Raw genomic sequence first — 13,176 nt, forward strand, 5'->3', positions numbered from 1 at the left:
AAATTGGAGCAGTGAGTAGCAGGCATGGAAGCACACTTTATAAGCTGTTAGCATCTAAGTAAGAAACTTCTGAACCAACACTCAACTCAACATAAAACAATAGGACTTTGTTTTGCTACTTTAGAAAATGTAAGAGAGATTAAAATTCTTTGGGAAATGGTTTTAAAAAAATATTTTTTTTTGCTCCAATAGGTAAGGAACAAGTTCAGTAGTGCTGACAGCAATGGAATTTAAAACTTCAGTCTAATAGCCTCAGACTTCACGGAATGCCAGGCAGACGTCCGCTGGCGTGAGGAGCTTGCCACTAAGGACTGGCCAAAGCCTGAGTGCTTATCATGTGCCAGGCGACACTGGGTTTTGTGCCAGGAATTTGGGATACATGTTCAAGCATGTCTTCTTCCCGGCTCACAAAATAGTGATATGCTAATCTGTAGTTAAATTAGCTGAATAAACTGGGTTAATACATAAGTTCTTGGTCTCTGGCACTGGAAATTTTGCCTTATTACAATTTCAGTGGGAACTAGGAATAAAAATTCTCTAAAGCTCCAGGACTGGAACTTATTGATGAACTTGTAGATTTTCTTTTCTGGTCCAGAGATCAGTAAGTTTCACTTTTACTCTTCAGTTATCAGGGTTGACTTCACTGTTGATAGCTGTAGGCTTCTGTGTTGTCTCCCTACCATCAGTAACCCCCAGAACTCTCATACTGTTTTTGCTATTCCCAGAATTAACATCCTAGAGCCTCATGTGATGGTGCACACCTTTAATCCCAGCACTCAGGAGGTAGAAGCGGGCAGATCTTTCAGAGATGGAGGCCAGCCTGGTCTATATAGTGAGTTTCAGGCTAGCCTGGGCTACAGGGAGCCCCTTCTCAAAAGAGCAAAACAAATACTCCAACCAAACAGAGAGCTGATCTCCTAAAACATATAAATAAAATTGCCTAATCACCTCATATTGTTCATTCATCTACCTCTTGGGTGCTCTGTTCTTCTAGACAAAGTTTTTCCAGATGTGTTACTCTATCTTATAAGATCCATGACCATTTAGATCTCAGACAATTTCCAAGTCGTTGTTCTCAAGCATCCATTCCATGAACTTAAATACCAGTGGTCTGTCAAAAGCTCACTCTTGCCCATGGTGTTTATTCTTTACATAGGACATTAACCACCAATTCTTCTAGCAAGATGAACTGGGATGGCAGCTTCTCTCCTAGTCAGAATAAAGCACATTTTTCCTCTGGGCTTCAACATTCTACTTAAACCTTCTGTTGTCTGTAGGTTCATGTTTTGTTATAATGTGTCTGTTTACATGTCTGCGTCTCCCTCTAGACTCCATATCTTTGAGATCTTTGGTTTATTTATTCTGTCTCCCTAGCACAGTGAAAATTTCTGATGTACCAGGTTTAACATGCATTTAGTAGAGCTACTTCAGCTGTGTTTGCACTGGCTGATTGTGGAGGACAGGATCTTCATAGTGCAGAAGAGAGGCCCTATTTGTCAGAAGTACCTTTCCATTCCCATAGGTCAGTTCCTCAATGGAACGAAATACAGCCCCCACCTTTTGACCTTGTTCTAAGCAGGTTTTACAGGCAAAAGCCTGTTGGTTAATGAAACCCTGATCATCATCAAACTCTCCAGCCCACACATGAGGTAATTCAGATGCCACACAGCATATATCTGTTCAAAGAAATAATTTGGCTTCATGATATATCTTTCCTGGCATCGAGTGAAACTGTCAGTTCACACAGTTCATACAGTTGGATATTTTTTGCATGGTATAAAAAAATTAACTCACTGCATCAACTTTATGGATCTGTCTGGCAGAATTAAAGAGAACAAAGCAGAGACCAACCTTCCTAAATGTGTGCATTTGACTTTGCTCTCTTTTTTCTGTGTTTTTATTTTATATACTTTATCCTAGGCAAATTCTTTCCTGTGGCACCAGAGCTTTCCAGGAAGGACAAAAGAAGACTATAAATCAATTTCTTTGCCACTTTTTCTCTACAAAGCAGGATCTTTTTTTAAAAAAAGATTTTGATTTGCATTTTGAGTGTAGCAAAGGGTACATGAAGGTCCCAAAATGTTCTAAGTATGGATGGCATAATGCGACTTCCCAGATAACTATGATGACAGCAGAAGGCAGATTTTAGAGTTTTGTTGTTGGCCAAATGACAATTCTAATAGTACTTGATGATTTCATGGTAGATTGTAAATTGGTGGGCAGAGATAACTTGCAGGAAGGTGATGTGTGTTGTATACACCTGTTTTAAAGAAAAAAAAAAAATCTCAGAGACTGAAAAGAGGGGAAAAGGCTGGCGTATATTTTAATATGCATCAGAATGTGGACCTCGAACAACGTTTCCCCTAAGTTGTCCATATTCTCCATTCTCATGGAACAGAGACTCACTCCTGAGATGATTTTATTTTTTGTAAGTTAAAGTGTTTCACATCAGGGATTGACACAACCTCAGATTTTTTTCTGCAATGCTATGAAACAGCGCCCCCTCCTGAGTCTTGAACTGTGTACATTCTCATTTAGAGAATCAATAACAATACTGATAAACGTTAGTAATATGTTGTGAGCCATGATTTCTCCTTTAGATTGCTGCTTATTCAATTCATACATGTTACCACATTTAAATCTTCAGAAAAACCTCTATATAAAATAGGTTCTGGTAATTAATATAGCTAAAACTTTCGTTTTGCCCATAGGGGAACTGAAAGAGTTCCTTTGGTTCCTCATTTGATTTAGCAATATTAATAGCTTTGTTTATAGAACAGAAGCACACAAGAGATTATGATGTAGTCTTTGCCACTTTTATTTTTAAAAATTTTATTTTTATTTTATGTGTATGAGTGTTTTGTCTATATGTATATAAGTACGCCACATGTGTACAGTGCCTTCAGAGACCAGGAGAGGGCGTCAGATCCCTTGGGACTGAAGTTAATGGAAGATTGTTAGTTGCCATGTGGGTCCTGAGAACTGAACTTGAGTCCTCTGCAAAAGCAGCCAGTGCTGTTAACCACTGAGCCATGTCTCCAGCCCATCTTTGCCATTTTTTGAGTGAAAAGGATTCTTTACAATATATTTCAGTAAAATGGAAATAGTGAAAGAGTCACTAATTTGGAAATAAAGCATTACAGCTTTTTGCAATTTTTTTCTGACACAAATTCAAGTCCAAAAATAAAAGCTAGAGATGGAAGACTACATCAGTTGTAGAGAATACTCTCTATTCTTTTTCCCTTCCCTTTTACCAGAACTGCTAATAAATAGTTAAATGCATTGATTTGAGATTCGCCTCTTTTCCCTGTGGAGGTGATAATGGGCAATGAAGTTACCAGAAGGCAGATAACAGAATAAATGGTAGAGCCTGAGAGAGCTCAGAGCAATGGAGAATTGACTGCGGTATAAATGGATCAGGTCCGCTCCTTCTCTAAATCTACGTAATTGCTCGTGCGGTAGAAATTATTGGGTGAAAAATGGCCCATAGATGAGCTGGAAAGACCTGCTCCATGTTCATGACTTGAGCAACTCAAAGTATCAACTTTCATATCATCACCTTGCTGAAATGGGGTTTTGACAGCCCCTCCCCTTTTGACTTTCTGCCAGTGCATTCCTCTAACAGTTGTATTTTTTATAATTGATACCCTCCTAGTATTTGCTCATCACATTTACAAGCAAATACTTCTAATCCTGATGAAATTAAATGGTCTATTTTTTTCATCCTTTCATTTCCCTTAAGGCACTAGATTTTGATTTCTGTTGTTTGTGTGTACAGTTTTCAAAGTACCCCATTAGTTGCCATGAGTCATGAGGCCACTGTGGATTATTTCTGACCTGGGTCAACCTAGATGAGCTCACGGATGGACCATTTGTAACAGAATAGAGTACCTAGGTGAGGGAAAATTGGGAGAGTGGCATTACAGCCAGCCAGCTCCGTGGCTCCTTGGAAACACCAGCTCTTTTTGGGCTCTCTGGTAAATGTTTTAGTACTTCTTATCTGGAAAGGTATATTGGGTGGAATCTGAAGATTTGTTGCCTTAATTATTGTAATGAGAAACTATCAGACCCTATGAAAGAAAAACTGAACCTTCCCAATGTTGATTCTCCCAGAAATAGATAGGTATTTCCTCTGGACCATGTGCAGGTTAATCCAGGTCATGGAGTCTCCTTCCTTCCTATCATGAGTGTTGAACTCACTCAGGGTCTCTGGATTTCAGGGTCACTTTGCTGTAGATTGAGCTGGTCATTCTTGGAATAGTTCTACTCATGCTTAATTCACAGGTCTTTTGGAAACAAGACATGCTGTCTACCTACAGCCACTACTTGGAGGCATCTGGTTTTGTTGTCTATCTTTGTGAGGTTGGTCTCATTGCATAGCCCTGGTTTGTCTCTTGATCCAACTTTCTTAGCCTGCTGACTGCCAGACTTACAGGTGTGTTCTACCATGGCTAGCCAACTTTGAGTCACCTTTATTCCTCTTCATTCACCTTCAAGTATTCTATCATTAGTTTCATGCATTTTAGGAAATTCTTTCCTTTGTGTCCTTTTTTGGGAATGGCAGCTGTAGCCAGTGTAATGAAGCACACCTGTACCTTTCTTTCTTCTCTCCTTCCCTCCCGGGACTTGAATGCCAGTTAGGTGACATGACTCCCATTCCTCCTGATAATGTTCCTCCCCATTGTATCATCCGATCTCCGGGGTCTGAAACTCTACATTACTTGTAGAATCTGATCTCCTGGTTCTGAAATGCAAACCCTTCTGAAATCTTCCCTAATTTTTCAAGGACAGTTATTCATCCACACTTTTGAACTAAATTTCAGATATTCCCCTCTTTATGTTTCTGGTAGTCTCAATGAAGGTATAAAGTGTTTCTAAATACTGTTTCTATCTGACTGTGAACTCACTTAAAGCAAAAGCTATGTATCAAAATGAGGCTCTGAGATGAACTCAGGTGTTTGGCTCTAATCTACCTCCATGAAACTTATGTCCTACACAGGCCGTGTCCTTCCTTTCGTATACTTGCTCCCATAGGGTTTTAAAAACAGAGTATATTAGCCAGGCGTGGTGGTGCATGCCTTTAACCCCAGCACTTGGGAGGCAGAGGCAGGCAGATCTTTGTTAGTTCAAGGCCAGCCTGGTCTACATAGTGAGTTCCAGGACAACTGGGGCTACAAGGGTATATTATATTTACATTGTACAAATAACTCTGATGTAAAGGAGTCTTAATGATGTAATAGAAGAAAAGCCCCCTTTGTTATCTTCTTGGAATACTTTTTCGAAGCAGTGCAGTCTCTCATTTGAAAATAGGAAGGTAGAACATTCCAATAGCATCATGAACCCTCTGTTTATATTTGTGAAACCTGTGCTCTTTCCAGGCCTCTAGGAAAAAGCAAATAGGAATAATCGGAGGCATTAGAACTTGATTATGTTGAAATGGACTCTTACAATCAAAGACTTGATAGCCAAGATTAGTAATTGGTAGTTTATTGTGAAAGAGATGCTTCTGATCTGGTGAAACCAGACTCCAGATTGCTGGAATCCTTGACGATGTCTGGATGTTTTGAAAAATACAATAATCACGTACTTTTGATCATGATTTGTTTCTCTTATGTACTGAATGGGAGCCTTGCACAGGGTGGGAAGGAGAAAGTCAGTGATTTTTGATTTAGTGAGACTAAATTTGAATATTGGTGTTGTCTCATCTTGTTAGCCTGTTTCTGTGCCTTTGGATCTGCTTTCTCAGTTTTCAATTATAGAGTGAATAATACTCTTAGGGATATTTTGACTGACAGCTTGTGTGATATGTGACACATATCATGGACCAGGAGGCATTAAGGCCTTTCTCCTTTGGCCTCCTACTTGACACACTGAGTGTTGTGGCTTATGCGCAGGTGTTTTTTCCTTAGCAGGTGAAGCTATACAAGACTGTTGTTGATTCCCCCAGAGTATCTCTTTCTGGTCACAATGCATCTGCCTAATTTCTCCATAGCAGTATTTACTTGTGGGCTTTAGAGGAAGGTCAGAATCTCTGTAGTTAATTCTCAGTTTCAGTGAGGACTAGCTACTGAAAAACTCATAAAATCAATTATCTTTCTGAGAAAAAAAGAGGAATCTTTCCAACAATATCATCTCCTCATAGACAGTGGTTAGGAAAGATTGTTAGAAGGGAATTACACAAAGTAGTCTTCAAAATAACTGCCTATAGAGGAAACTGGTCTATCAACAGGAGAAAATTTTTTCTACGAAATTTCAGCTTGTCACTATAGATGAGACAATGCTGCAAACGTTTCCACCAGGTAGAATTCTCTAGTAAGAGCTTCTAAGGATGAACGTGTACTCTTAGAGGACCCTAGGGAGAGTCTATTAGAAAACAAATAGGTGAAAAAAACCCAGAGCTACAGCAAAGAGGGAGGCAAAAGAGAAAGGCAAAAGGAAAATCGGGCGAATAAGTTCCCTTCAGATCACATTGGAAAATGAGTTGTGATATGGGATGCATTTCGTTTTGTGCACTGTGAAGGATCAGTGTCATTATAATCAACTAATGAGTGTTTTCCCTTTGTTGCATAATATTAATACCTAAAATTATATGATTTGTATATGTACCCTGTAGACATGAAAAACTATCTCCAGCCTTTTTTTCTTCTTCTTTTGTGGTGTTTAGACAGAATTAATCCATGTTTCTTCATTTTTTTACCTGGACTTTAGTTTCTCCACAATCTGGAAGCTCAATGCTAAGACAGCAATAAAAAGATTTATGGAATATACTTTGTTACCTAGAGTAAATGGGTGTTAGAGCTTATGTTTAATAATATTTTTTTGTGTGGAAGAATTACTCTCTTCGTTAATACACTTTGGAGATCTGGAAGAAGTTTCATGGAAAAAATCTAGTAATTCCTGACTCAGTGATTTTAATAACAAGAATGCTCATCTAGATGATTTAGAGTCAATTTGGTCTTCTTATGACAAATATCCAAACATCATCATCCTCTCCTCATCTATGAATACATATTGCTAAACTATTAGTGGAATTTCTGTGAAAAATATAGCAAGGAAGTTCTCAGAATATATTGTTATTCAGAAAAAGTCTTCACTGTATGTAAGAGATATCTAAATAATGAAAAGTAATGATAAATTCCTAGTTTCATTTAACTAGTAGTTTGAATACAACATTGATTACAAGATTTTATCAGAACTAACACAAAAATGAAGGTATCTTATTTTCAAATTCTGTTCTCTTTCCAATTAAAAACTTGCAAAAGTGGATGAAAGGTAATGAATGGAACCATTTTATCACAGTTGAAGTAACATAAGGAATAAGATTAGAAAATGAGGGATGGGTGGGTGGAGAGAAACTTGATAGAAGCCCAGGTATGTTATATGTTTTTAAAAAAATCCTCTAATGTGGTCTTTGCTTTGTATAGTAGCTCTTACCCTTCTCTAAGGGACAGTAATTGAGATTTTTTTTAAGTGAAACAATTACTTTCAAAATGTTAACTCCTGAAAGCCCATGTGATAACCGTAATCTCCAGGGTGACTTTCATGTGTCTTATTTGATGGAAACTGTGGGGACTGTGACCCTTGACACATTGAAACATGACTCTAAGTAGATGGACTCTTAAACCAGTGTTTGAATTGGATGAACATGATTTGAATTCTAGATATATTTCTGCTTTACCTTGAATCTTCTTTACGCAAAATATTAATTTTATCTAAGTTACGCACAATGAAGACATAGATACTTCATATAGTTCTTGCAAAATTAGATAAAATGAACTAAGCAAAGTATTCTTCGTGTTAGAATAACAGTATGTTGTTGGTATTATACATGTTTGGCTGTTCACTACTGCTATCTTAGTCCTGCCTCCTTCCCTTTTATTGAATTTCTGAGAATTTCATAAAATTTATTTTGATCATGTTTAGATCCTCTTTCCTAACTGCATCTTCCTTACTACCCACAAGTAATTCCATGTACTCTGTTATATACACATATAAAGGCCTGTAGAGTCTTATTTGTATACTCAAATGTCCTTCAGTGAGGATCCATCCCCTGGAGCATGATTTACCTATCAAGAGTCTCACCCTTAGCAGAGACTGACTCTCCCATTCTCTGCAACCATTGTTTGTCAGTACCTCCTCAGGGCTGCTTGGGGTTTCTTACCTACTTCCCCACATCTGTATATGGATTTTGTCTGGCTCGAGCCTACATGCACTTATGAGTTGCTGTGAGTTCATGTGAGTAACTGACCATTTGTCTAGTAAACTCTGTTTCCTTGTGGACATCCACCACCTCTGGCCTTACAGTCTTTCTGCTACCTCTTCCCCAATGATCCCTGAGCCATTGGAGACAGACGTTTGATATAGGAATCCAACTCGGGGATAAGCAGTCTGCAGTCTCTTATTTTCTGCACACTGACCAGTTGTGGGTTTCTGTGTTATTCACCATCTTCTGCATAAGGAAGCATCTCTGGTCAGAGTTGAGAAATGCATTAAGCTGTGGATGTAACAATAAGTCACTAGAAGTCACTTTAATACTATATCTACTTAGCAGAATAATAGTATTAGGCTTTCCCTTATGACTTATGACCTGTCTAGTCACAAGTTCCTAGGCCCGATGTCAGTGTCAGGAATGGATTCCATCTTATGAAGCAGACCTTAAATCCAAATAAAAAGTGGTTGATTACTCTCCTAATATTTGTGCCACTATTGCACCAGTGAGCATAACTTTCCAGGCAAGTTGTGGTAGATGTACACAGGATTCACAGCTTGATATGGTTACTGATTATTTTTCTATTATACTAACATGCTTAGTAACTTCCATTAATATGAAAGCTAACTAGTAGAGATGAGGCTTTGACATCAGTACCAGCTTGATTTCTCCTTGTTTTTTTCTATGGTCATATATGTAATATCTTAAGTAATAGGGTTTTACTGTCAAGTTTTGGTGGGTAACAAAGATCAGGGACAATGGCAAGTATTGTTTGAGCAGCTATGGGATCCCTGGTGAATAGCTTCAGAAGAAGAACCTACCCCTGGTATTGGGTTTTTACTTTGATAGCCTATGGTGTCTAATAGGAAGAATGCTCCCTATTGTAAGATAACTCCTTTTCTCTTGTTTTTTATTGTATATGAAAATATTTTAAGAATTTTCTACAGTGATAAGTTTTCACATGGCTTTTTCTAAATCACTTTACTGTTAGTATTCCCTCCCCATAATCCCCCTCTCCTGACCTCCCATGCCCCACCCCAGTGAACTCTTCATACCCTATTTTTCCCCTTTCTCTTTTTATACCATTACATTTTAGACATCCGTGTTTCAACTAGAAATTTCAGAGAAGTTAGGAAACAAAGGGCCAAGGGATATGGGAGGCTTCAAGGGAGGGGAGACAAAATGCAATGATTTACCTTAGTTCTTGAATGAATTTGCTGATAAAGACATTCCTTTAATCAATGGATACATATGAGGGGTTCTGTGCTCAAATGCTGTAAAGATATATTTTTCTTAGGATTGAAAGTACCCTAAAGAGATAGCTGAAGATTTAATTCAATTATTAGCAGTGAGAAAGTATGAATATATACTGGTTCAGTGAGAGACTTGATGGTAGGAACTATTTCTCATAATCCTTTGTGCTTTTGCAATTCATGTTTCTTTTATTAAAGGTTCCATTTTGCTCATATCATCTTACGTTCTTATTGCCTGTAGTAGCTACAACACGTATAATTACTTTTATTTACATATCCCCGAGTGGGGCATGAAGTACTGAAGTGATGCCTCTTTCTCTTTTGTGTAGCTGTGTGCTAGTAAGCTTTACATCAACAACTGATGCCATGAATTGAGATGCATAGGTAGTATGGGATTCTCAACAGATCAATATGATTCTAGAAAGGAGCACTGAATTTTAATTTTTATGCTGCCTCTAAAAAAAAAAAAAAAAAACAATCTTGGTGAGTTCTGTGAAGTAACTTAACCTTGAGCTTCGATTTCTTTATCTGTCAAGACCAGGCTCCTGATTTTCAGAATCTAAGTCACCAACATTGGTGGTTAAAGACATGGTTCCTGATTTACTCTGCTTTGATTTGTACCTGTCATTACCACTTCTCAGCTCTGTCACATTGACAAGCTACCTAACCTATATATGTCTAAATTTTCTAATTTGTTCAATGTCAGTAACATTGATTAAAAACATTTTAATGATTTGACCCAAAGATTAAGTGAGGTAATCTACAGGGAGCCTTTAGCAAAGTACCTGGTGCAGGTAAGAGCTTAGTAAATATCACCAAGATTTCCAACATGGCTTCTTTAAAAAAAGTTGAGATAATTATCACAGGCGTTTTCAGAGACATTTTGGAATTAATATGTTCCTTTGTTATCTACCCAAAAGACTAAATCAGGCTCAATAAAATTCCCTAAAGGCAGTCATTTTGACTAATCTTAGCATGCCTCACAGGTCTTCTCAAAGAGAAAAGAAGTTTTTATAGGCGCTCAGCAATTGATGATGATAGTGTTGATTTGGTGAAGCACTGTGTTTCCAGGTGAAGACAGGAAAGGTTTGGCAATTGCTGGGGTTCTGGAAGGATTGGAGGACTGAATGTTGTATCTTTGATGTGAGGGAGCTACTCCTGAAATCCAAAGATTCCTAAGCTGCTGAACCTAATGACACTGAACGCTCATCCATTTAAATGTGTCTGCCATTGTACTGAATCACTGAAAATTTACAGGCTCATATCTAGGACCTAGTTTTAAAGACAATAGCAGCTGCGGTCTCTTTTCAAGCAGTGCTTGGCAACTAAATTGTACCCTGAATTTCAATCATGGGAATTTTCTGAATTAAAGATGCTCATGCAAAGCAGATACATTGAATAAAAGTTTCTAAAGAGCAGCTGGCTCTCACCTATGGACTCTTGTCTTTCTGATTTAGGTTAGATAGTATGGCTATCAGCATTAGTCAGAGTTGTGCAATATACACCCGACTTTTCCTTGCAATATTCAGACAGACCAGAGGATTCAGTGAGTAGTGCAATCCTGAAGGATTATTGACTAAGAAACGTGTATTCTCGTTCCCCTCTTTCTGTCTTCCTACCATCTTCCCTCCATTTCTTTTTCCCTCTCTCCTTCCTCACCCCTCTTTCCTTATGACGCTGCTATCACTGAATGCCATTTGCCCTTGTTCAAACACTTGGGGACTGCAGATATGAAGTTCATACTGTTCTATCCAGATGCTATCAGTGGTTGGGTCTGTGGTAAGGATTCAGCCAATATCTGTGGTACACAGGAGTTGGATAAAGAAGGGAAAAGGGAAAGATCGTAGTACTGGAAGTAAGGACAAAAGATTGAAATTTACCTCTAATAAGTCATTATGCATTGCTTTTATTTTTATTTTATGCTTTAATTTCTTAGAATGATATTTTGTGAGGCCTATTAAAGAAATAGAATTAACTAGTGCATTTCAAGAGACACTTAAACTCAACTCTGCCTAAAGAAACAATATATTCTGTGTTCATGAGCTTACAGGGTAGGGGAGATACTTCTTAAATGTGATTTTTAAGGATTTAAATTGAAAAGAAATTCTTATCTGAAACACAAAGCAATGCCTCCCTTTTCATTCTCAGGGAGAAGAAAGGGGGGGGCAGTATTTTATTCTTTTTTAAGAGCTTAACTTAGTAGAGGGCTTTATGAAACTCTACAGGGTTCCATACATGTTTAAGTAAAGAAAAGATTCAGGCTTAAGGCTGCAATCATCAAGTATTTATTGAAGCTCAAAAATGCCAGAAAGTCTAAGTGCTAGCTCAGTGGTCTTCTGAGAGATTCAACACACTGCCATCTTGCAAGAAGTCCACATCCATCAGGGAGCTGGCACAGTCTGCGATGTCCTTAACTCTATGTATATGCTCCAGCATATGGTCAGGGCTGCACAGTGTTTTCATTGGTTTGTGAAGAGCACAGTTGGAGTACAGCTGACTTTCAGGTCCTAGCTGGTGACTTCAATGTGGCTGGCATACCTGTTTAGAATCATCCATTCCTTTGTTACACTGAAACCTGACTGTAAATTCAGCTTATCAGATAGGAAAGAAGATGCTTCCTCAGTTGTGTTATTTTTACTTTATTTGAAAATTTGAATTCACTGACCCAAACAATTATTATGAATATTAGTATAACCTTTAACCTACTCGAAGCAATGTTTACTTCTCCTTAGTAATTCCTTTCTAAATGTAAACACAAAGGGCTCTTGGTTTGAATTTCAATGAATTTATCCAGGCGAAGGAGCACTTCTGTGCCATTACAACATGAAGGCTATACAGTACATTTCTAAGGTTCCTATCTCTGTGACTGAATATGGTAGTTTGCTGTCTTGCAGTGTTAGGGCTGTTTTGCAGTTGGTGGCTGCATTTGCCACATGTTTGTATCACATGCCCTCACCTCCTGGGTATACATCGCACCCTGCAGAATGCACCGATATGGATTAAAGATCTATAGCATCATCTAATAGGGCCTGCCTAATGGAAACAGGCATCACTTTGATAATGTAATTTTGGTCCTTAGAGATCGAGTATGTAATTTTAAATTGAGTTTAATTCTTTGTGTAAAAGCTGTCATTACTGGGAGAGAAAGGAATACTTAATGTGGAAACCCATTAAAATTTAGTTTATTTTATTCATCATTATTATTTGTTGGTGCTTCAGGATTGAACCCAGGAACTTGTACATGCTAGTCTGGAGTAGTTCCATTGCAATACTGAAATACATCTGACGAGGAAAGAGGAAAAGTGGAAGAAAGGCAGCTAGAAAACCAGCAATACTCAAGAATAAGAGAAAAAAGAAGCATTAACAGCACATGGGGAGATGGTTCAGTGAGTAAAACTTCTGCCTCACAAGCGTGAGGGCTGAGGCTTGCATCCTTATAACCCATGCAAACTGTCAGACCAGAACATGTCTTTAATCACAGTACTCCTGATGGGAGATCGGAGGTGGAGACAGGGGAATCCTTGGGAGCTCATAACACACACCATGGTGAACCACAAGCAATCTTGTCTCAAATCAGCGGCAAAGTGAGGACTGATACCTGAGGCTGTCCTTTGATCTCTACATGGTGTTGACACACAGGAGCATGTACATTCACACAGACAGACAGATACACACACACACACACACACACACACACACAGAGAGAGAGAGAGA

At 38.3% G+C, this 13,176-nt stretch overlaps 1 protein-coding gene across 5 annotated transcripts in view; it reads left to right on the forward strand.

The window, feature by feature from the left end:
• The window catches only part of Flrt2 (fibronectin leucine rich transmembrane protein 2), a 95,746-nt gene that overhangs the window by 13,992 nt on the left and 68,578 nt on the right, over positions 1–13,176 (forward strand). The window contains exon 2 of one of the 5 annotated variants that reach the window (XM_029569872.1): positions 12,682–12,848. The exons of the other annotated variants lie outside the window; for them this stretch is intronic. The gene's annotated coding sequence lies outside the window, so the exon portion shown is untranslated. The remainder of the gene's footprint in view (positions 1–12,681; positions 12,849–13,176) is intronic. 5 annotated transcript variants of the gene reach the window in all.

Source organism: Nannospalax galili, unplaced genomic scaffold (assembly GCF_000622305.1).
Source record: "Nannospalax galili isolate Female #2095 unplaced genomic scaffold, S.galili_v1.0 scaffold402, whole genome shotgun sequence".
In the NCBI taxonomy this organism is placed as follows: Eukaryota; Metazoa; Chordata; class Mammalia; order Rodentia; family Spalacidae; genus Nannospalax; species Nannospalax galili.